Here is a 24723-nt window from a genome sequence, read left to right as displayed (position 1 = left end):
GTTCAGTTTGAGATGCCTATGGGAATGAGTTTCCACAACAGTTATAGAAATGACTTGAGTTCTCAGCAGATATGGGCTGGATATGCTTGATTTGTGAGTCATTCGCTTAGAGATGTTAATTAAATCCATGGGAGCTTATGAAATCACTAAATGAAATGTAGAGAAAGACAAGAACACTCAAGAGTTGACCTGAACATGAATGATATGCCAACAACAGACCAAAAGGGAACAGTCAGACCGGTGGGAGGAGAACCAGAGGTTAGTATCAAGAATTCCAAAGGAGGTGAGAGGATCCAGGAGCAAAGTTATTAATTGCATCAAAGACTTCAGAGAGATCAGGAAGGATAAGAACTGAGAATGTGTAAATGGAACTAGTTAAAGCCCATTCATAGTTAAAACTCTAACCTCCAGAGATAATGTCATCCCCACCTCCCTTAGTGGGGAGGGGAGATGAGTTACCCACACGTGACAATAAGTAACAAATCAAGAACAAGGGACTGCCCTTTGGGCAGTCCAAAACAGTGTAGAGGCTGCCATTTGTCCACTTGAATTAGAGGTGGACCCCCAGGAAGTGATGAAAGATGCTTTCTCTTCAAGTATGTTGGTAACTTCCTGTGGAGGCAGTTCCGGCTTTGAACTTGGTGCTGAAGGATCTAGGCTGAGCCCTCAGGCAGCTTCTACTCTGAATTGTCACGTGGGTAAGTTAGGCTGACGTAGGCCTTTCCAGACTCTCTACCTCAAATAGTTTTCTTGCCTCTCTGATTGCTAAGGCCTTGTGGCTTGTTGCCTAGTTTAATTAGCTTTTTCACCCTCTCTCTCTTTCCCTACCTTCTACCTTCCAAATTGTAAATAAACTACCATAAAACCCATCCTGACTTGGGTCCATTTTAATTATGGAATAGATCTGAATTATTGATTCTTGGCAACCACACCTTAAAATATTTATCTATATAATATATACAATTTTATTATTACAAGAATGAGCCATTAGCTTTGGTGATGTTGGGTTATTAGTAACTTTAGGAAAAGCAGTTTTGAGTCAGTGCTGAAGTTTAGGTAACAGATTGCAAGTAGTTAAAGAGGAAGAAGAAGAAGGAGAGGTAATGAATCCACTGAGGTTGCTTTTACTAGAAGTCTGTCTGTGAAAGAGAGGCAGGTATAGCTTGAAAAAATCAAATGAAAGATTTTAGAGGAAGGGGAGATTAGAGCAACAAAGAAGGTAAATCTAGCTTGAAGATTAGGAAGAGAAGGGAGGTGATTAAAGAGTTAAGCTTCTGAAGATGATATAAGGGAATGAACATAAATAGAACACAAATTGAGGGACTGGTCTTGAAGGAAAAGAGCTACATCTTTCACAGAGACTAGTAAAAAAGACCAGAGAATGGGGGATGATGCTGAAAGGATCTGAAGTATTAGAACTGGGGTAGAGGACATTCACAGTTGGTAGCTTAGTTTATCTAGCAATGTATAAGGTTATGTCTTCTACTTGGAGAGAATGAAGAGGAGTTCTATAAATGGCTTGAAGGGATTAAAAAGAAAAAAAGCTAGGGACAGACTCAAGGAGAAATAGAAGAATTTCCATGCAGGAGTTTTCAAGGTTAGGGAAGACTTAAGAAGATTTTTAGGCATCAGGGAAGAAACTAATCAATTTGAGATATACTCTGTCTCATATTAACATTAAATAAATCCTTCGGGGCCTAACCAAAGTTCTCCCTTTTCAATGAAGCCTTTCTTCCTCTACAACTTAATATAGTTCTTTTCAGACCTCTCATAGTACTTAATGCCTATACCATTTATCTGGCCTCATTAACTTATTTTTCATTTTTAATATGTGTCACAGGGGAAAAGAACCTTGTAAAACTTAGAAAATTATATAAATATGAAATGTTATTAATGTTAGTTCTGTCTCCTCATCTAGGTTATACAATTTTTTCCAAAGACAGTGAGTGGTAGTCTTTGTATCTGCAGTGCTGAACACAGTAGTTTACATTTAGCAGGCATTAGATAAATGTTTGCTATTATTTATGATCATGTTTATATGGCAACAATGATTTATGCAATATACTGGGTTCTTAAGAAATATGAATAAGGGGTTGTTTACACAAAGAGCCTATAAGATCTACTGGATATAACTATACTCTATAGTAAAACCAAAAGAAAAAAAAACCAGTATTGGACCCCAATTTTTAAAATAACTTTAACCATGTTACAGGTTTATTGTTTATTTTCAGCACCCTGGCCAGGGGCCATGAAGCACTTGAGAACTGAATGGAATCAAAGATATTGCAAGATCAATTTGAAACAGTATCTCAGGGCAGCTGGGTAGCTCAGTGGGTCAAGAGTCAGGCCCAGAGACAGAAGGTCCTGGATTCAAATTTGACCTCAGACACTTCCTAGCTTTGGGACCCTGGGCAAGTCACTTGACCCTCATTGCCTAGCCCGTACCACACTTCTGCCTTAGAACCAATGCAGAGTATTGATTCTAAGATGGAAGGTAAGAGTTAAAAAAAATGAAACTATCTCAGATAAGCTGTTTATAGGCATATGCATATGTTATATGGGTTTATAGGGATGGCATGAGGTGGGGGATTTAAAAGGATCTTTCTGCAGGTAGGTATAGATCAGCACCCCAAAGGCACAATAGATGATGCTAGGAAAATGTGTTGCTGGGATTCTTAAGAGATTTTTATGATGGCATGTCCCTTTCTTGGCATTATGATCCATAAAAAGGCAACTGGGGAGCTGCGCTCGCGCGCACGTGTGTGTGTGTGTGTGTGTGTGTGTGTGTGTGTGTGTGTGTGTGTGTACTCCTTTATTCTATTTCAGGCATTTTGTGTTCCATGACAATATGTGGTAGGTACCTCCTCGATGGTTGTGCAGTCAGTCTCCAAGTATTAGGTGAGCCAATGCTCATGAAATATTACTAAAGGGAAAAAAAATTAAAACTTTCTCTCTAACCCAGCACTTTTGTTATACCTTGTCAGTCTTGCATTATTGGGAGGGGAGATAATTGAGAAATAAAGAATTAGAAAATTATATGCTCGAACAACTTATTCTCTTTTTATTACCGTGTACATGCATAAGGAAAAGGAAAGAAGCAGTTGTTGAGACAAGTATATACTAGGTATTGTGTTTGGTAAAGTGTTTCTAACTTAAAGTAAGTGTTTTATACATAAATTGGTATAAAAAAGAAATTGTTTTAAACTATAATTTGGCCACTTCTCACAATGCAACTAGGAACATAACAATACTTAGCATAATCAATTTTTCACTACTAAAATGAAACATTGTTTATGAGTCTTTAAGGAAATTTAAACATGAATTACCTTTTTTCCTCAGTTCTTTAAAATATTTTTAATCTTTTATTTCTGACTTTTGTTTTTTATGACATCTGTTATATTCATGAAATCTGTTATATGTTTGATTCTGTTATATCATCAGAATAAAACCTCTTAAAATTAAGTGAAGTGAAACTTCCTGATATAGTGTCCTTATCTAAGAATTTGCAATACTCTGTACCTGTGTAGTTCCCTGCCTTTCTACTAAGAGGAGTGAAGCATTTCTTATTATCTCCCCTTGTGTGTGACCCAAGATTAATTGTTACATTTAATTCGAATTGACCTACTTTTTCCTATTATTTTCATTCATATTACTATAGTAATTATGTGTATTCATCTTGTTCTGCACTCTTCCCTCTACATAGGTTTAAGAAATCTGTTTGTTTCTCAGCATTACTCACATTTGTTGCTTCATAAGGCATAATTAATATTCCAGTAGACTTATTACCACTGCTCATTTAGCCATTCACAAATCATTGGTTATCTACTATGTTTCTAGTTTGTGGTACCAATTGATATTAATGAAGGCAGTCTCTGTGTAGATGGCATTATTTAACTAACATCAGGAGTAAGTGTGCTGTTTTTTCCCTAAAATGATCATGTATTTTCATTATTTCCCCCAATATAAACACACACACACACACACACACACACACACACACACACACACACACATGCTCTCTCTCTCACTCACTCACTCACTACTCCATTTCGTTGTCTTCTTCTGCAATAATCATGTATCTGCCAGTTAATTTGCCAGCATTGGGGATTCATCTCTTTCTAGAGAACTGAGTTTTTTTTCTCTGTATAAAACTGAATATTGATTAGTGAGGAGTCAGACTTCAAGGTTCTAAATCCAGACTTTATTCTCCTCTCATTTTGCCCTTTTTTCAATTGTGGATGGGAAGGTTGAACACCACATGGAGCAGATGAAACACATTAGTCTTAAATGAAAGCCACAGTTTGATATTTAGCATTTAAAGAAACCATATCAGCAGGGTAGTGTTAGTATTCTGCCACACATAGGCTTGAAAATCTGTTCCTCCTTCAACTACCTGCCAAAAAAGGCCCATGTTCATGGTTCTTCCCTTGAGTTCTTGTGAATCTTCACAAAGCAATTATGTGCCCCATTATAGTTTCTATATAATGAAGTCATGGGGCTAGGAGGAATGTGAAGCTTCTACCTGCCTTCAGTGTCAAATGTTCCCTCAAAAAGTTGGAGATACTTTCATTTCGATAGTTAAACCTAAACTAACTACATTATTTCAATCCACAGAGACATGTGGAAGAGAAAGGTAATGCACAGAACCAAATTTCTTAGTGGACTAAAAGGTGAAGTTAATTCCCTATAATTGAGTCTTTTCTTAAGTAAAAGTAGAAATACCATTCATTTGTCTAAGACGACTGCTTTCATTCCAATCTCAAGCAAAAATGTCAAGAAGTAATATATTGGGTTTTGCAAAGAGTACATTATTTCCTTCCATGTGGGAAAAATAGCTTTCCCATCTTCTGATTCCTTTTTTCCCCTTTGCATACTGTTCCCATCAAAAAGAGGCCTTTTGGTTTTAATTTCTATGACATTTCCCCAATCAGAGCTAAGGCAGCTTTAGTAAGTTGAAAGTCATATGTAATCTTTGTAGACCCTCATAAATTCTCTCTTCCTGAGGGAAAAACTTTTTTTCTGAAAATTAAATTGACTTCTGTCATTAAAGGAGTATTTTTATCTCTTATTCAAACAGAAGTGATGTTCAAGTTATAGTCAGTTCAACAAATATTAATATTAAGTTCCTAAATTTGGAGTTCTGGAACTTCAATCCCAGTCCCTAAAGATTTTACAATTTCCTAAGAGAAGATGAAATACATACATAAAAATTATTATATAAGCTAGAATATGATTAAATGCATGAGCTCAAACAGAGGAGCAGGTGAGATTGATTGTAGGAGGATGGGATAACATCTAGCTAGAAGTAGGAGGGGAAGGTGGTGATGTTGTGTCTGAGATTTTTCATGAAAGAGGAAGCATCCGACTTTGACCTTAAAGGAAGAGCAATACATTAATAGGAAGAAAATCTGTCCCAGATAGAGCTAATGGATGCAAATGCATGAAGGCAAATGTAGAGAGAAAAAAATCTTGGGAGTTTCAAATCAATTTGACAAGCATACATTATGCATATTAATTATCTACTTTGGGTAAGATGCTATGCCAGGTTCTGGAGATATAAAGAAAATGTAAAACAACATTTGTCCTCAAGGGCCTAGTATTTTACTGGGACCATACGATAAGTAAAAAGATAAATATTTGAGAAGGCAGAGAGCAATGATGAGCCTATCAACTGAACTTTGAATGATGCAGGATATTCTGAGAAGCACAGATGAAGAGAGGATGCATGATAGTAGTAACCTGTAGCCTATGAGCTTTGGGATCAGTTATCATCTCTGGCTCCATATAATGACTATCTGGCTCATGATTGCTCATAATTTCCTGTAGGAAATCTATGATTGTAGTTTGTTTATAGCATGAATCTAGGTTTCCATAAATGTATAACAGATATATGTTGCTCTCACATAAGCACTTAAGATTGCTAAAATATTGTAGATAAAGGGCAATTTTTATTTTACCTAACAAATAATGCAGAAAGTTTAAAGGAATCCAAAAAAGATACAAATAACACTTAAAGTAATCATTGTGGTCCATAAGTTCCCCTCAGAAGGCAACTGAACTCCATGTTGCCATTGGGTCAACATCCTGACATTCTACTGAATTCTTAACTTTCCTACTATACAGTTCTTAGATTTCCCATTTTCAGTTAGGATTTCCATTGGAAATAACACTGCTGATCAGTGCAGCCTCCTTCCAGAAAATTTGTTTTCAAATAACTCACAGTAATAAGTAGCAAGAAAAGGCCCAATTTTCTGTACTCTCAAGTTGTGGTTTTAGGCCCTTACTGATCCTTTAACTTCAGAAGCCATATGGATAATTCATGGCTCTCTGAGGCTTGGGAACTTCATTTCTCTGTTATGAAGGTCAGCTCTCTGAATTTGTGGATTTAGAATTATTCTTAGTAATATACAGAAATGCTATTGACATGTGGGTTTATCTTACATTCCACAACTTTGTGGAAGTTAAAATTTCAGTTAATTTTCTCCCTAAGATTCTTTGGGTAAATAATTACATCTCTAAAAAGTGATAGTTTTGTTTTTTCTTTACCTGTGGTTATTCCCTTCATTTTTTCTTCTCATATTGCTATAACTAGCATTTCTAGAACTAAATCAAATGATATTCTTGATGATATCTGACTTTGCCTAGTCCTCCATCTTATTGGAAAGCCCCCTATTGTTAGTTTGGGTGTTTATATAAATACTGCTTACCATATTAAGGAAAAGTCCTTTTATTCTTATACTTTGCATTTAATTTTTTAGCAGGAATAGTTGTTGGGTCTTTCAAAAGTTTTCACCATATAATCATATAATTATTGTTATTTTTTGTTCAGGTTATTTATATGTCCTGTTTTGTTTATACTTTTGCTCATATTTAGCCATCTTTTACTGTTGATATAAACCCAACTTTATTACATTGTACAGTCTTTTTAACATGTTGCTATAACCTCCTTGCTAACATTTTGTTTCATATTTTTGCATTGATGTTTATATGAGATATTAGTTTATCATTTTATTTTTCTTCTTGGATTTAGCTATGAAAATCATATTCATATCAAAGAAAGTTCTTTAGATGGATCCCTTTTCCAATTTTTACAAAAATTTATATAATAATTTAGGAAAATATGTTTTGAATGTTTGATCAGATACTTATAAGTTCAATGATCCTTAGTCCCACTGGCCGCTTGGGAATTCATTTGTGGCTAATTAATTTGATTTTGGTTTAGTATAATTTATCTTTTTGCTTTTCTGTCTGAACATTTTTTATAAACATCTATTTCATCTAAATTATCAGTTTTCTTGGCATGTAAACAAAATAGTTTTTTATAGCTTTCGTTGTTTCATCTAAAGTTGTGAATTGCCCTTTAATATTTTTGATGCACTGTGGTTCTCTCTCTTTTTTAATCAAACTAGCTTTCTTTCTATTTATTAGATTTTTTTCCCAAAATGGTTTGAGTTCTCTCAATTAAATGGATTTTTTTCTTACAATTTTCTTAGGTTCTTCTTTGATTTTTATATATAATTTGGTGTTTCGTAAAGGTTTCTTGGTTTGTTGCTTCTCAAGTTTTTTGTTGTTATTGTTGTCATGTCACCAGTTCATTAATCTTTCATTTCTATTTTTTTATGAAAGTATTTAGAGACACATATTTTCCACCAAAGACTACTACTACAGTTACACCTGAAAGTTTTGGCATATTATCTAATTTTTGTCATTTACTCTGATGAACTTTTCTTTTGTTTCTGTGATCTATTCTTTGACCCAACAGTTCTTTAGAATAAATCATTTAGTCTCCAATTAATTTTTAATTCTTTCAGCAAAGATCCTTTGCTGAATGTAATTTTTACTGCATTATAGTTTTTCATTTTACTCTTGTCAAATCCCTAAGAAATATCCCTTATTATAATAAAATGCTAAGAAGCATCAGGGCAAAGGAGAGAGCTGTTCTCACCCCAGAAAAATCAGGAAAACCTAGGGTTAAATTCTGCATCTGAAATATTGGTTATGTTTTACTCAGAGCAAATTATATAGCTGTTCAGTGCCTCAAACCACTTTCTAAGATTATAAATCGATGGCTAATTGCTATCTTGCATTGACAAAGGGAGTATTCTTGACAAGAAGTTCCCTGCACTAAAGAAATTACATATCCAAGAAAAATATACATATATAGAGATAAAAGCATATATGTGTGTATATATGTATATCTATTTGTGACTATGTGTATGTATAAATGTATATATGTATTTGTGTATATGTAAAATGTGTTTGTATATATGTATCTACATTTGTGTCTGTGTATATGTATACACATAAAATACTTGCAGTTATATAAATATGCAAATATATGCATGTAAACTCAAATGCAATAGCAAATGCAAAGTGCCCCCAAACTTTAAAGCCCTAGTTAAAGATCCTTGTCATAGTCATTGACTCAGTTCACTGGTCAACACTTGATCTTGCATTTGCCTCAGGCAAAGCTTTCTGTTAAACTGTCTTTTGAGAATCATACAATCCCAGCAGCACAGTTTACAAAGAAAAATCTTCTATCTATGTTTTCTCTGTTCTCCATTTGTGATCAGCTAGAGTAGACCCTTATCAGAACTAACATCAAGGGCAAATTCTGAGGTTATTTCAAACTGGCACAAGGGAACACAGATTTAATGTTGAAAAGGATCTTACAGAAGGCATGTGGTCCACCCACTCTTTTACAGTTGAGGCAAAGGTAGCCTCCAGTAACTTGTTCAAGGCTACTTGGAGAACTGAGCTGGAATTCAAACTCAGGTCCTCCAACACAAAATCCAGAACCCTTTGCTTCATTCATTATTTCCTTGAATTGGCAAACTGCTGCCTAAATTTTTTTTAAAAAAAAACAACAGATTCAATATATAGCCATATTGGAAACCAATTCAGGGGGAAAATGAGAAATTATTGCTCTATACTGAGTTATCCTAGTCCATTCATAATGGTGAATAGATGGAATCTCAATCAAATCATCGAATTGTGAATCCTATATATTCTCACTCCAGTTAAGGTTGATTGATTTGCCAGGCTTGGCTGTGCATGCTACATTTTACTTCAAAGCAAGTGGAAAAGCATCCATCAGAAATATAGCTCAGAATTTCAAAGCATAAGACTAATGATTTCCTCCTAAGCTGAGGAAGGCAAAGAACTGCGATGTGAGTAATATGAAGCATGAAACATTTGGCAATGCCCCATCATAGCAGCATGGCTTTGATGACGTTGGAAAAGAGCAAATAGTGCCCGAGGAAAGTTCTGACAAATCATTCTACTCTATGTACTATATTTTATGTTTGTTTTTTTCTGTTCCTACCTTTCTCTTTACGCCCATTTGGACTTAAGTAAGCTGGTTTTTGTTTAACTCATTTGCTAGTATTTCAAAATATTTGAATGCTAGAGGTTGCATATGTGTAATATAAATTTACCCTCCTAGAAACTGAGTGATTCCTGTTTAAAGATGATGCTTTTTTATATATCCTCATCATCGTTAACTAAAGAATATGTAATATGACAGTCAAAATACAAATCATGCTTCTGAACAAAAGATCTAGTTATAAAATAGAAGAAAAAAACAGATAGATGAAGGGTGATAGACTGTATAGAAGAGAAAAAAATTTTTTCACAATGATTCACTCAATCAATTAACATTTGGTAAGCTGCTATAATGTGCTAGTCACTGTGCTGGGCACTAAGGATACAGAGACCAAAAAAATGAAAAAATTCCTACTCTAAAAGAGCTTTTTAAATCTGTAGGCCTCTTATAAATTTAATTTACTTCTAGTACAAAGGAATATGGTGCATTTCTCTTTAATACACAATTTTGTTAGTTTCATGAAAATTTCATCAAATTGTATAAAACAAATATCAAAGTGGAATAGTTCCTCCATTTGAGAAATTCAAGGCAATCCTATGTCACAAAAATTTATTAATTACCTATTTTGTGCAAGACACTGTGCTAGACCTTTGGGGATATGGGGAGGGGGGAATTACACATTGACAGCCTCATTAGGAGCAGCTAGGTGGCTCAGTGGACTGAGAGCCAGACCTGGAGAGAGGAGGTCCTAGGTTCAAATCTGGCCTCAGATACTTCCTAGTTGTGTGAACCTGGGCAAGTCAGTTAACCCTCATTGCCTAGACTTTACTGTTCTTCTGCCTTAGAAACAATATATAGTATAGATTTTATGATAGAAAGTAAAGACTTTTAAAGCCAATCTAGAAAAATAATCATTTCACTCTGCTGGATTATCTCACTCCATGAATCATGGAATTATCAGGATGTGTTTATATATTCCACAATATGGAAGCCATTAAGATAAAGGGGATCTGATTGAGGTAGCTTAGCTGATTGAGGCCAAGAGTTCCTATTATAAGTATACATATGGTCCCCTGTGATTAATTCTGGATCACAAGAATAATGGGATCAGGGGATGGAAATATTTTTGGATGAACTTGGGGGGAAAAAATCAGTTGATCCTTGTGATGAGCGATAATAACAGTGTCAGTGTGAACTCTTTGTCATCAGCTTCCACAGGTTATTGCTACAAACACCAAGAAGCTAGGAGTATAACTAATGGGTATAGGAGACAGAGCGTCCTTAATAGGCATCTGTGTCAGTAAATAACTGTGGTTCAAGAGTAAACATTCACCAGCCTCAAAGCCTCATCCTAAGACAGAGCGAATTCTTTGCCCCTGATCTCTGTCCTCACAACCATTTGCATTTCTCAGGGTTCTATTCAAGAGCTCAGTTAGATAGAGGTCCTCTTCCTTGTGGGGTCCTATATAATAATAATACAATAAAGAAATATATATAAGAAATACATATATATATATACATACATATATGTATATATATATATATATNAAAATCAGTTGATCCTTGTGATGAGCGATAATAACAGTGTCAGTGTGAACTCTTTGTCATCAGCTTCCACAGGTTATTGCTACAAACACCAAGAAGCTAGGAGTATAACTAATGGGTATAGGAGACAGAGCGTCCTTAATAGGCATCTGTGTCAGTAAATAACTGTGGTTCAAGAGTAAACATTCACCAGCCTCAAAGCCTCATCCTAAGACAGAGCGAATTCTTTGCCCCTGATCTCTGTCCTCACAACCATTTGCATTTCTCAGGGTTCTATTCAAGAGCTCAGTTAGATAGAGGTCCTCTTCCTTGTGGGGTCCTATATAATAATAATACAATAAAGAAATATATATAAGAAATACATATATATATATATACATATATATATATATGTATATATATATATATATATATATATATATCCTAACACTAAAGGCTTTATTGTGCTTCTGGATCTTAAAGCTTTCTAATAGTTTTAAAATTCTGGAGGAAGTAAATGACAACTGCTGAACACTTTTCCCAGTCCTCTTTCTATATTCTAAATCAGAATTCTTTTTCCATTGATTTGCATTGTTTTCCTCATTTGATTGCAGACTCCATTTTTCTGATCCCAGAGTTGTTTATTTGCTTAGTATTGCATCATTTCACAAAATTCTTTTCCAGTTTCTTTGTCCTTCCAATAAATGTTCATCTTAATTGTTTCACAGTGTTCTTTTACATTAATGTATCACAATAGAGGGCAAGCTCTAGTCTGTGTTTCAAGTTGGATTGTCATTAACTGTCATGGCAATAGAGGACCATGTATTCTCGGATCAGCTTATAGTCATATGACAGTACCAAAAATGGCTTTCCAATTCCCATTTTACACAAGAAAAGTCTCATCATTGAACAGTGATCACCAGTTTCTCTTTCTTCCTAGATGTCCTAGGGTAGTTATTGGTAGAAAGGCAAAGTATTTTCTATTGCTTTGCTTCCCTACTTGTACTTTGAGACTTTTGATTGATCGTTATTATTGGCTGAATATGTGTAAGAGGGAGGAAATGGAAAAGATGGAAACTGATTTACCCCATGACTTTCTTTTTGAAATTTCAAGTCCATCTTTATGGCTTTTGATCTGTGAAACATTTTCCCTAAATTTCCTATACTCTGTGGGCTTGATTTCTCCCTATAGATAACTCTTAGCTATTCAGACATTGGAGTGGAGGCTTCACAAGGGCAGTGGAGAGGCAAAGATGTCATTGTTTGATCATGGTCTTAATTTATAACTCCATTCTCCCAAACTGTTCAACACTAAAGGATGTTATTTATATACTTATGGTAAACAAATTAACTTGTTTGCAACAGGGTTTTTGTTTCGATTCTGGAATTTTGTTCAGTATTTCATATATTAAATGAGGGCAAGAAAAGACCCTAACTTATAGACTCATTTTACAGAGGCTGAAATTCAGAGACCATTAGTAAACTATGAAATCTGATATTCAGAATCAGAACTCATGGCTCCTGACTCCTAGTGAATTGTTCTTTCTACTCCCCCCTAACTGTCCCCAATTTCTTTGTATTTTGCTGGAACAAATCTAGTGTCCCAGAGAAGCATGTAAGCTTATTTCTGCATGTTTTTATTACCAAAATGAAAGTGTAGACCTCTTCTACCAACCAGGAAATGGGAGGTAGATGGATTATTACCCAGAGCTAGGTAAAATTTTATATTTCTATTTCTTGGGTCCTTTAGGCCATATACTTTCTACCAAACAATCAATAATAATTAGATGTCTGGAGTGAAATACAGCACATTATTATGTTTCCTGCATCTAGCAAAAGAAACCCACTTAACTAGTCCCAAATCAATGAATTTTCTTTTTTTATTCCTGAAGGGAATGTTAGAAGCAACAGAAAACATGGTAGAAATGTGAATCATTGTTCTGAGCAGTTACAAAAAGCTAGAAATACTCTCCAACAAATAATAGAAACAAACCCCCAAACATTTAAACTTTATCTACAAAGTCAACAATTTGGGGGTTAAGAATCCTTTATTGCTACAGGGGCACTCTAGGCACTTTCAATTAAAATTTTCCTAATAACATTCCTTTCCATCTCTTCATTTCATTAAGCATGCCTTGTCATATTCCCATAAGAAAGGGGCCAATATGATAAAAAAGAAAAGATATGCTCAATCATGGATTTCTGTAAAAGAGTCACTACTTGAAATAGAATATGAAATCACATTGATATTGAGACCGAGAAGGTGGATTCTGCTTGTAGTGCCTTCTGCACCATCCCCATGCTAAGGACATCTATCTACCTTTCTAGTTCCTGACTAGAACAGAAAAATCTAGTTAATTTGGAGAAAAGTATGTGAATCACTAATTCTTTCCTGATAGAGGATCTCTAGGAACACAGGCAGTTCTATGCTCACTATTAAATGTTAGAGGAGAGGCAGCTCAGAAGAGGCCCAGTGGATTGAGAGCCAGGCCTAGAGATGGGAGATCCTAGTTTCAATTCTGGTCTCAGACACTTCCTAGCCCTGTGATCCTGGGCAAGTCACTTAACCCCAATTGCCTAGCCCTTAGCATTCTTCTGTCTTGGAACCAATATGAAGTATTGATTCTAAGATGGAAGATAAGGGTTTTTTTAATATAAGGAAAAGAATTGGGGGGGGGGGGTTGAGGGGGTAGGGGGCAAGTGCCTTATATCATGAATGTAGTAACCTTCCTCTGCCAATGCAGATTAGCAAGTCATCATCAACTTTTACAGAGTTGTTTAGGCATGGTGGGGGGGCTAAATCATCTATATCTGTGGTCACATAGAGCAGGCAAAAAAGACAGGACTTGAACCTAGATCTTCCCGATTTATAGGTTTGGCACTCCATCTATTACACCATGAGGTATTTTCAAGGATCCAAGATAATAACAAAAATAGAAATCTTTACCACATTACCTGAAGATTCAGGATCTTCATATTTGAATAGAAATCCACTTTCTCTGATTTTATGAATTTTATTTTTATAAACAAGTTTCAGTGATTTTTTTGTTCATGCTGTATATATCAATCATTTGGGGGTATACATCTAGTCCTTCCCAATACCCTGAATTGACGCATCCCTTGTAATAAGGGAAGACAGTTTATTAAAAGTAGCTAATATAGTTTCTATATCTGATGATATATATGTATATGTATACATATATATATATATATAAATATAATATTCTACCCTTTTTCCAGAGTTCAACTTTCCTTTACTGAAGTCATTTATATGATTCTTCTCATTCAACTTATTTCATTCTGCAACACTTCATGTAGAACTTCCCAAACTTCTCTTGTAAATTTTTGTAAATTCTTACTGCATAATGACATCACATTGCATTCATATACTGTAGTTCATAGAACAGTTTCCAAACCAGTTAATTCCCATCCTATTTCTAGTTCTTCGCGATCACTAAAAAAATGTGTCTATTAATAGTCTGGAATGGTTATTGAACTTTCTTCTTGTCTTTGACCAACTTATACACCCTTCATTTTACAAATGAGGAAATTGGGCATTAGGGAAGTTTGGTGACCTTTCAAATTAGTTCATCTAGAAAATAGGATATCTCTTTCCTGTGAGTCACATATATTAAGAAGTTGCTAACTTGAGTTCCAAATATTAGAAATAATTTTTAAGCAGCAGAATGTTCACTAGTGTTTCTTGCCTAATTGTAATGGTGGGGCACCAGGGATGTTAACTATTATTATTAAAATGTAACTAAATGGTTTGTGGGTTCACACTGGGTTGAAGGAGAGACAGGACCAGCTAGGATAGGGAGACCAGGACTTACTGCCAAGCTGTTAACTGACACAGGAATGGCAGTTGGCCCAACAGTCACTCAGCCCACCTAGGCCAGGGCCTATGGAGTCAGCAGGCAAAAGGTAAAAGTTTATAACAGTTTAATTGAGGGAAATAATAATGAAGGATGGGAATAAGGAATTCTATACTTACAACCTAAGGGCAAACCACAGGGGCAGGGGAAGGACTTGACTACACTATTCTATTGACCTAAGCCAGGCAGGGCCCAAAGGAAGCAGTACTGAAGTCACAGGAAAACTCCTCCAAACCTGGTTCCAGCCAGGTTTGGTCAGCTCAGCTAAAGGGCCTGAGGATGGCTTTCAATTGGGATCTCACGGTAAATCCAAGGATGGTCACAAGATGCCAAGAGCCAACTCACCAGGACAGATGATCCAAGGTACCCAGGTAGGGAGAGTGAATTTGTAATTCTGTCCACCAGATCACAAACCACTTCCCCACTTGGTGCTGCTCTGCAGGTCTGTTGTCCGCTGCTGAAATCCTACACTTCTCAGGATTCCAGGGAATCTGGATGCAGTTTTTCCCTAACTCTGAGATCTCCCAGGGTTAGCAACAGTTATGTCCCCAACCACTAATTGAGTCCCTCTCAGAGCACAAGCCCCACTTCCTGCTCCTTCATTCCATCTTGGAATTCTCCAGCCCTTCCTGCTAGGTCCAACACTAATACTGAATTAATTGCTAAACAACCCTCACATCAAGACAAAATAAAGCTATAAATGAGAGTCATAGAATTTTAGGAGACATTTTAAGCTATTGTGCAGCTGTGAATAAAAGCATCAATTGTATTGTCACAGCATCGAATTTGTTTTTCGTGATTAAAAGAGCAGGTCCTATATACTATGGATAACTTTTCTTGTGATAGTAAATCATGGGCATTCAGTGTTCTTTCTCAAATAAAATTGGCTTCCTCTTCTTTGAAAAAGATTTTGTGATTTTTTTTCACCTTTCTTTCTAGTAGAATCAGAACTCTATACTGATTTGACCTTGAGAAGCAAAACTGAACAATTTTCCAGCCTGGGCATTTCAGCAATCCTTCTGTCCTAATTCTTAAATGACCCTTAACTACAGAACTCTCTCTGGAATTCTCTCTTGAATTGCTACTCATGCTTGACGATAAGCATTCATCTTACTAGCCATGTACTGTGTAAAGCGTTCCTGGTTTAGCTACTCAATATTTCATCAAAGTCCCTAGACCTGCATGGGGCTGCCCAAAGTCCTCTGAGTTTCATAGAAATCAAAAACATCAATGGCCCAAACAAATTTTTCTTTATAGTTCACATGACAGTAGGCTTTGGTCTTTTTTTAAATAATGATCTAGGGAGGGAGGCTTTATACTGTTTTTCTTTATGAAATAGTATTTTGAAGTAAAGGTTTCCTTTCAAAATTACAATATTTTCCCCTTAAGATTCTTGCCCCTTTTTCCCCACTTCAATACACTGCAGAAGCAAAGAGTAAGGAATGAGCATTTATATAACGTTTACTATGTGCCAGGCACTATGGTAAGCATTTTACAACTGTTACCTCATGTGATCTTCATAATAATCCTGCAAGGTAAGCACAGTTATCCTTGCTTTACAGTTGAGGAAACTGAATTGGTTTGAGGTCAAGAGACAGGCTAACAAAGCTGATAAGTGTTTGAAGCTGGATTTATACTCATCTTCCTGATTAGCATAATGGATAGGTGCCAAGCCTGGAAACAGGAAAACTCTTCATGAGTTCAAATCCATCCTGAGAGACTTGTTGTGTGACCGTCGACAAGTTATTTAACCCTGTTTGCCTCTGTTTCTTCATCTGTTAAAAAAAAAAGATGGAGAAGGATAATGGATAAAGATGAGATGGAAAAGGAAATGACAAACCACCAAACCACTTCAGTATCTTTGCCAAGAAAAGTCCAGATGGGGTCACAAAGAAAACAGCTTAACAACAACTTCCTAATGCCAGGCTAGTATCCTATCCACTGTATCACCAGCTGCCTCTGGTATTTGTAAGTTCTTTGTGAAGTGACTTCTCTTCAGCCATAAGAAGCCAGTCAAAATCATTTCCTCATAGTTCTGAAAACCAGACTTAAACACATCTCTCCCCTCTTCAATAAACCACTCATTGGCTCTCTGTTATCACTAGCTTCAAATATAAGCTTCCATTTAGATTATTTAAAGCCTTTCACCATCTTGCCAATACTTGCCTTTCTAGCCTTATGCAGTATTCTGCTGTCTAGCCAAGTAGATTTTCTTTGTATTCTATACATATAAGAACACAACCCCTTGCCTTTACATATATTTCATAATATGTATTTATAAGTTATTCTTCCTAAGAGAAGGAAAGTTCCTTGAGGACAGGGACTATCTTCATTCATGTTTTTATATCTTTAGTGCTCAATGCAGTTATGTCAGACCCTTCATGACTCCATTTGGGGTTTTCTTGGCAGAGATACTGGAGTGGTTGGCCATTTGCTTCTCCAACTCATTTAACAGATGAAGAAATGGAAGTAAATAAGATTAAGTGACTTGCCCAGGGTCACACAGCTAGTGACTGAGGATAAATTTGAACTCACAAAGATGAGTCTTCCTGACTCCTGGCCCAGTACTCTGTCCACTGTGCCACCTGGCTGTCAAAACAACAACAATAGCAACAGCAGCAACAACATTGTGGTTTAGTTTACGATTGTGCCATGATCACACATGATTGAAAGAGGTGTTTCTTCTAAAGTTAAGATAGACTACCTTAAGCTTCACCCACTGCACAGTATAGATCTTCCTGATCCTTGGAGTAAAGTGGTACCAGAAAAAAGGCTCCTGAGTTTGGAATCAGAAGACTCAGGTTCGAATCCTGATTTATTACCCCTGTGACCTGGGACTAGTAACTTAATTTCTCTATAGTCCCCAGTTTCCTCATCTGTAAATGAGTATGTTGGCCTAAAAGGCTTTCTCAGATCTCTTCCATCTCTAAATCCATGACCCTAATGAAACAGGCCTATGAGAAGGAGAGGGTCATAGTTCCTGATTCTTTCCTGCCCCATCCCCTCTCATGTGATCTTCATAGCATGTGATTTATTGCATATAAATCCCCTTTCACAAGAGATTTAAAGCAAACAAATAAATGAACAACTCCAAGTGGAAAGGACTGGAGTTATAGGCAAATTAGACTTGTTTGATGAAAACTATTTGGATTGAAGGAATGGTGTGATCAGTTTCAATGTAGTTTCACCATTTTTTGCCTTTTTTTGCTTTTCTGTCGCAGTCATAACCCTCTCCAAAATATGGTTTAAGATCAGTTGACTTACCTGGGAATCTTGGCAAGTACCTATAGATTGACACCCTGAGCAGCACCAGATAACCTATTACAACTTCAGCTTTCTTTCCAAATCCTTCAATTTCCTTTTTACCTAGAAAACCAGCATTATAGAAGAATACAAGAAGATTCTTCCTCATTCAATTTTGCCACCTGGTACATAGAAAATTTCCCAGTCTCCCTTATCAAATTCATCTTACCCATAGGATTTAATCTTATCATTTTCTAGATCATTATTAGGATTTCTATGGCATACTGGAGGTCTGTGATTCACTGCTTTTTCAGAAATACAGGAACAGAATTCACACATCAGTATTTGAGATTAGGGAAAGGGTGAGGAAAGTAGCCTTTTTAAGATGGAGAGGGCAGAAGAGGAAAGCATCCCAAAGATTCTTCAGAAGAACTCATAGGATTTGGAGTTAGAAAGGACCTTGGAAATCATTTATTTCAACTTCCTCAGTATAGATTAAAAAAAATTAAGCCCAGAAAGCTTAAACTGTTTGCCAAAGGTCCCACGGGTTGTAAATAACATAGATGGGAGCTGAACACTGATTATCTGACTTCACATATTGTGATATCATATTCTATGCTGTGACAATCTTGTCTTCAAAGATTAAAGATCTTGATCATTGTCTATTATAATTCATCTATTTTTTAAAAAATTTTGTAGCTGATGGTTATTTCTTCAATTGACTATTTGTCATACATGACCCCTTAACCAGAGAATTCCTGGACATCCTCAACAACATCCTCATTCTGTGTGTAAATGGAATTAGCTCAAGCCCATTCATAGTTAAAACTCTAGCCACCAGAGATAATGTCATCCCCACCTCCTTTAGTGGGGAGGGGAGATGAGTTACCCACACATGACAATAAGTAACAAATCAAGAAAAGGGACTGCCATTTGGGCAGTCCAAAACGGTGTTGAGGCTGCCATTTGTCCACTCGAATTAGAGGTGGACCTTCAGGAAGTGACGAAAGATGCTATCCTTCAAATATGATGATAACTTCCTATTGAGAGCAGTTCACGCTTTGAACTTGGTGCTGAAGGATCTCTGCTAAGACCTCAGGCAGCCGGCTTCCCCTCTGAATTGTCACGTGGGTAAGTTAGGCTGACTCTCTTTCTCTTCCCTTGGTGTTTCTAGAGTCTCTACTTCAAGGAGACTTCTTTGCCTCTCTAATTGTCAAAGCCTTGTGGCTAGTAGCCTAGTTTAATTAATCTCTTAACACTCACCTGGTCTGGACCTCTGCTGGTCTGGACTAGAGTTTTTCCCTTTCTCTTTTCCTACCTTCAATCTTCCTATTGTAAATAAATTGCCATAAAAGCCATCCTGACTTGAGTCTATTTTTAATTATGGAATCAATCTAAATCTGATTGATTCCTGGCGACATCCCCATTAACATCTCCTGGCTTCAGTTTCCTCATCCATAAAATGATAAAATTGGATTCAATAATCTTTAAAGTTCCCTGCAGACCTAAATTCATGAATCTTTATTTTATTTTTGAAGAAACTGATGTCAGAGAGGTTGAGGAACTTGTAGAAAATCACATAGGTAGTGATCCAGCTTGTTAAGATTTAAGGTAAAGGTGAACTATCACTAATTGTATGTGCTTTTATTCTTAAATTTATCGATATTTTAAATAGTAACTATGGAATTTGAGTGTAATATTAGGAAATCTCTCACAAAAGGAATATTTGCATTTACTTACACTGGGAGAAGTAGTGTTTCATTAAAAAAAAAAAAGAACAATAAACTTGGAGTCAGGAAATCTGGATTTGAATCTCAGCTTAATAACTTTTTGACCTTGAGCAAATCCCTTGACCTCAATGAGCCCCGATTTCTTCATCTATCAGTAGGGCTGATGCTATTTACCATTATCTTACAAGAAATTTGAGACACTCTATTAAAAAAAATACTTACCTTCCCTCTTAGAATCAAAATGGTGACATTTTTATTAAAATCTGAAATAAAGAAGTTCGCTTTCAAGATGAAATAAGGGGCATTCTTTTTCTTTTTTTTAACTCTTACCATCTGTCTTAGAATTAATGCTAAGTGTTAGTTCCAAGGCAAAAGAGTGGTAAGGGCTAGGCAGTGGGGGTTAAGTGACTTGTCCAAGGTCATACAGCTAAGAAGTATCTAAGACCAGATTTGAACTGAATACTTCTCATCTCTAGGACTGGCTTTCAATCTACTAAGCCACCTTGCTGCCCCTAAGAAAGACCTTATTTAAACTTAAATCACTAATGTGAATCTAAGATATTGTCAGTTCTAGTACGATTATTAGCCATCTCGATGCTTGTAAATATCATTTCATAGTGTTGTGAGGAAGATCGTTTAGTTGTTATATAGGAGACAATAGACATGCAAATATCTCTATTTCTTGGTAAAAAAAAACAAACAACAAAATTATGGTTCATTAAAGTCATATGTTATTGAATATTAATGTATAATATACTTTAAGACCAATTTACATGCTTATTTAGATTTTTTTCTAACTGGATGACCCTTAAGATAGAAAAAGTTTTTTAAGGCCAATTTATATCTTGATTTAGATTATACTTCTATTTGAATGACCCTTGAGATAATGTGTTTCATGCTTTGCTGAAGGTTTATTTATCTGTGTTGATATTACAGTCTGTTCTAACAAATTGCCTTCAGCAGGCTAGAAATTTAGTTCTTTCCTGATGAGAGAGGTTTGAGGTTATTTTTTAATACTGCATGCCTGCCATCTGGTCTAAGATATTTACAAATATACATATGGGGGAGGTGGTATCAAATTTATAATTTCTCTGCCATGGTTCCTCGGGTTAATTATTTCTCAGAGTTGTTCAAGTACCTTTATTCGGGATTGTTTTTATTTGAGAGGTTATAAATCCTGACTCTTTCTTTAGTGTGAGATTCTCTCTTTCGTTCAATTTGCAGTATTTTGATTAGCTGTCTTAATTATGTGCTTAGGGAGCCAATTTAATTTCATCTTCTTTCTGACACATTCCATTGTCCTTTAGTGGACATCTGTTCATGCAGTGGTCATTATGTTCCATCAGTTCCAGGTCTCATTTTTCAAAATATAATACTGAAGTGATGCCTGTATTTTAGAGTGAATTTTCAGCCTTAAAAGTATATATGGAAGAATCTTTTTGGCCTTCTTTTCTGTTACACACACTTCTCTTCCCATAGGCCAGATTAGTAGAACCAGTTTCACCTTCTCTCCCAACATCAAATCTTTATCATTTTCCCCTCATTACCGGAAGGGATGGATACTCCTTTTCTTCAGACAGTTGGTTTTAGTAACCTATCTTCCCAATAATAGGTGCAGAATCCATTGTTTTCCCTTCTTACCTTGCCCTATCCCTCCTTCTTGTCTCCTCTTTTCTTCTACCTTGTTAGATTGTAAACTCTGTGAGGGCAGAGACAATTTCCCCCCCTTCTTTGCCTCCTCATGCCCAGCTCCTGGCATGTAGTATGTGCCTAATATGCCTGTCAACTTCATATTTCATTTCTTTTCTTTTCCTCAAATTGATCCAATAAGCATCTATTGAAGTTCTATATGCAAAGCATAGTACAAAGAACTGGATCTCATTCCCAAAGTCCTAATAGTGCATATATTTTTCCAGATAGACAGAAGAATAAACAAACTTATTTCTTCTCCATCCCAAGTCTTCTTCTCCCTTTATCTTAATAAACAAATCTGAAATTCTTTCAAAATATTCAAAGACAGCTAATTTGGATTCTGATTTTTGCCCCTTCTCTGGGGCAGTGGTGAAGTTTTTGATAAAGCTCTAGCAATTAACAATTTTGCAATTCTGTAAGTAGCACTGAAAATCGTATTACAAAATAGGAATTGGGAGTGAATTATTTGGACTGAGAAGTATGAAGTACCTTAGATGGAAGATAATATTAAAAGCATTGAACTGAGAAACCAACTTGTATGTTAGATCCTGGAACCATGATCAAAAAGAACTCAAGAGACTGATTGAATAATAAGTAAAAATGAGTAAGGATAAATGGAAGGAAGCCGGGGAGAGAGCTCGAGAAAGAAAGGAAGAAAGCGCTATTGGGATTAACAACTGAACATTGGTAATCTTGGGAAGTGCAATTTTATTTGAATGGTATTATTGGAGTCAGACTATAAAAAGCTGGGAAAAGTAAATAGATTTTGAGATACTGAAAATAGCAAGAATAGATCATTCCTTCTAGGAGCTTAGGAGGGAAAGGAAAGAGATGTAAGATGACAGCCTGACTGAATGGTAAATTCACTTAAGTTCACCTGAACATTTTAAAAGAAACTTTTAAAGAAATTTGAACATATCTGTAATTAAGGAGCCAGTAGATGTGGAGAGACTGAAGATGAACAACACAGAAGGAATAATTGACAGGTTAAGCTTCTCCAGGAAAAAGGAAAAAATGAGCTAGACAGCTTTGTCAATGAGATGGGTCACCTCTTTGTCTGAGAGGGTAATAAAAAGAAGTGACCCATTTCTTTGCCAAAGCTATCATTAACGGTTTTTAAGCAAAGGAGTAACATTCTCAGATATTTGAATGATCAAGATTATTAGTCTGGTAGGGGCCTATCTAGGTGGCACAGTGGATAGAATGCCAGGCCTGGAATCTGGAATCTGGACTTATATTCAAATCTGCCCTCAGATCCTTCATAGCTCTGTGATTATGGGCAAGTCACTTAACCCAGTTTGCCTGGCCCTTATCCTTCTGTCTTAAAGTTGTTACTAAGACATAAAGTAAGTTTTGTAAAAAGTTTTTTTAGTCTGGTGCCAGAATAAAAGAGGTATTGGAGGAAGGAGAAAAAGAAAGAAAAAAAGAAAGTCCTACTTAGAAACTGTTTTCTTTTAGTTAAAATAAGCGGTAAGAAGGATAGTGATAATAGGATGGTAAATTCAGAGAAGTGCCAACATGTGGTGTACTAATACTTCCTCCCTATAGAAACCACCTTTCCTTACATTTTAGCCTTCATCTTTCAACTTGTATTTCCATGTCTTTTCAGCAGGATCTTGGGTCTCCACCTTAGTGTCTCACCATTGGCATATGCGTCATCTGGACCAATTCACATGCTGACACAACTGTTATAGGGACAAACCCAGGCCCTCTATGCTTATAAATAATCACACTGCGTTTTTTACCACTGCCACCCGCAACCCAGCCCTGCTCTGTGGCATTCACCCAGCTTAAAGAATTTTTAATTATGTCTCTGAGAAACAGAGGGAACAGAGGGGGGGGAATTATTTCAGCTTAAATTAAATGGAAGTTTTCCCATGATAAATATGATGTCAGGCTAAAATTTCATGACTTAAAAATAGACTTAACAATGACAAAAAATACTTAGAGATTGTTTATAGACAAGGAAACAAACCCATAAAATGGCTTGTGTTGGGTCATACTAGCTCATTCAACTTAGAATATAGTCAACCAAGAAGCATTTTGTAAAGACATACTTTGTGCCAGACATTGTGCTGAGGATACTAAGAAAAACCAAAAACAGCCCCCTTGGAGTTGATATTCTAATGAGGGAGATGTACGTATGTACACAGTAGGTCTTCTCATTTCTAGAATAATGCTATTATGCTTTAATATAAACTAAGAGTTGGTAATTTATTACCTTTAACCACCCTTATTGTTACCTATTTGAAATATAGGAAAATAACTTCTACTTACGCTTTCTCCCCTCCATTTTATTTCAGAATAGGTCATTTTCCTTTCTCATTTCATAAGTCACTTTTGTTAAAGGTTAATTGATTTTTATAAAACTGTTGAAGGGGCAGCTAAGTATCCCAGTGGATAGATAGAGTGCCAGGACTGGGATTGGGAGGATCTGTGTTCAAATTTGGCCTCAGATGCCTCCCAGTTCTGTGGCCCTGGGCAAGTCTCTTAACTCCACTTGCCTAGCCCTTACCACTCTTCTCTCTTAGAATCAATATTTAGTATCCATTCTAAGGCAGAAGGTAAGGGTTTGTTGTTGTTATTATTGTTGTTGTTTTAAAGCTATTGAGCTCTTCCCTGAGAAAAAGTTAACCAAAATACCTTTCACAACCAACAAGCTGAAGCCCTTACTGACTGTGGCTATGGTAGTTTTCTTTATTCTGCAAGGTGAAAGATGGTTCCAGAGATTCCTTTTAGCCATTCCCTCCAGCTTTTTGTCCTTGTTTTGCCTTTTTGTCCTGTACCTCCCTTCCCTTCCACTCCTAGGCTTCTTTTCCACTTGAATTCATCTCTGTTTTCCCTGCTGTTTCAAGAGGAGCAGCTCCTCTCACTGCCTAACCCTTGCTCACCAGCTCTCCTGAACATTTGGCTCTAGTGAGCTATGGTGGAAGTATTTTGTGATGGCATGTGGATCATTCCACACCTGGTTGCTCTGAAGATTAGCAAAATAGTAAGAGAACCACAAGTTGGACTTCCCAGGGGCCTGTGTTTCTCAACTTCAGACCACTCTTGACACAAAATGGAACCAAAAGGGTTGGTTGAGTCGATGCTTCCACACAATTTTCAAAAGCCTGGGGAAGGGTAGGAGGAGAGAAGGGAAAGTGTGGACTAAGTGGGAAATAATACATATGTACTAGAGGTTTCAAAGAGAGAAAAAAACCTCCATCTGTGAAGAGATGTCATGAGCAGGAACAACATGTAATGAATTGGCATGCTGAACTTAGCTTGTTAGAATAGCATTGCTTTCAGCAATGTGTTTATGCCTTTCAAACCTTGTTTCTCTGTCTTTTCC

General features: G+C 36.2%; 1 protein-coding gene across 1 annotated transcript in view; it reads left to right on the top strand.

Moving 5' to 3' along the window:
• PHACTR1 (phosphatase and actin regulator 1) overlaps window positions 1-24723 on the top strand; it is a 647986-nt gene that overhangs the window by 470881 nt on the left and 152382 nt on the right. The gene's annotated exons all lie outside the window — the stretch shown is intronic.

The sequence above is a fragment of the Gracilinanus agilis genome, chromosome 1 (genome assembly GCF_016433145.1).
Source record: "Gracilinanus agilis isolate LMUSP501 chromosome 1, AgileGrace, whole genome shotgun sequence".
Lineage (NCBI taxonomy): Eukaryota > Metazoa > Chordata > Mammalia > Didelphimorphia > Didelphidae > Gracilinanus > Gracilinanus agilis.
The sequence above is the reverse complement of the archived record's forward strand: the minus strand, read 5'-3'. Positions and strand labels throughout refer to the sequence as shown.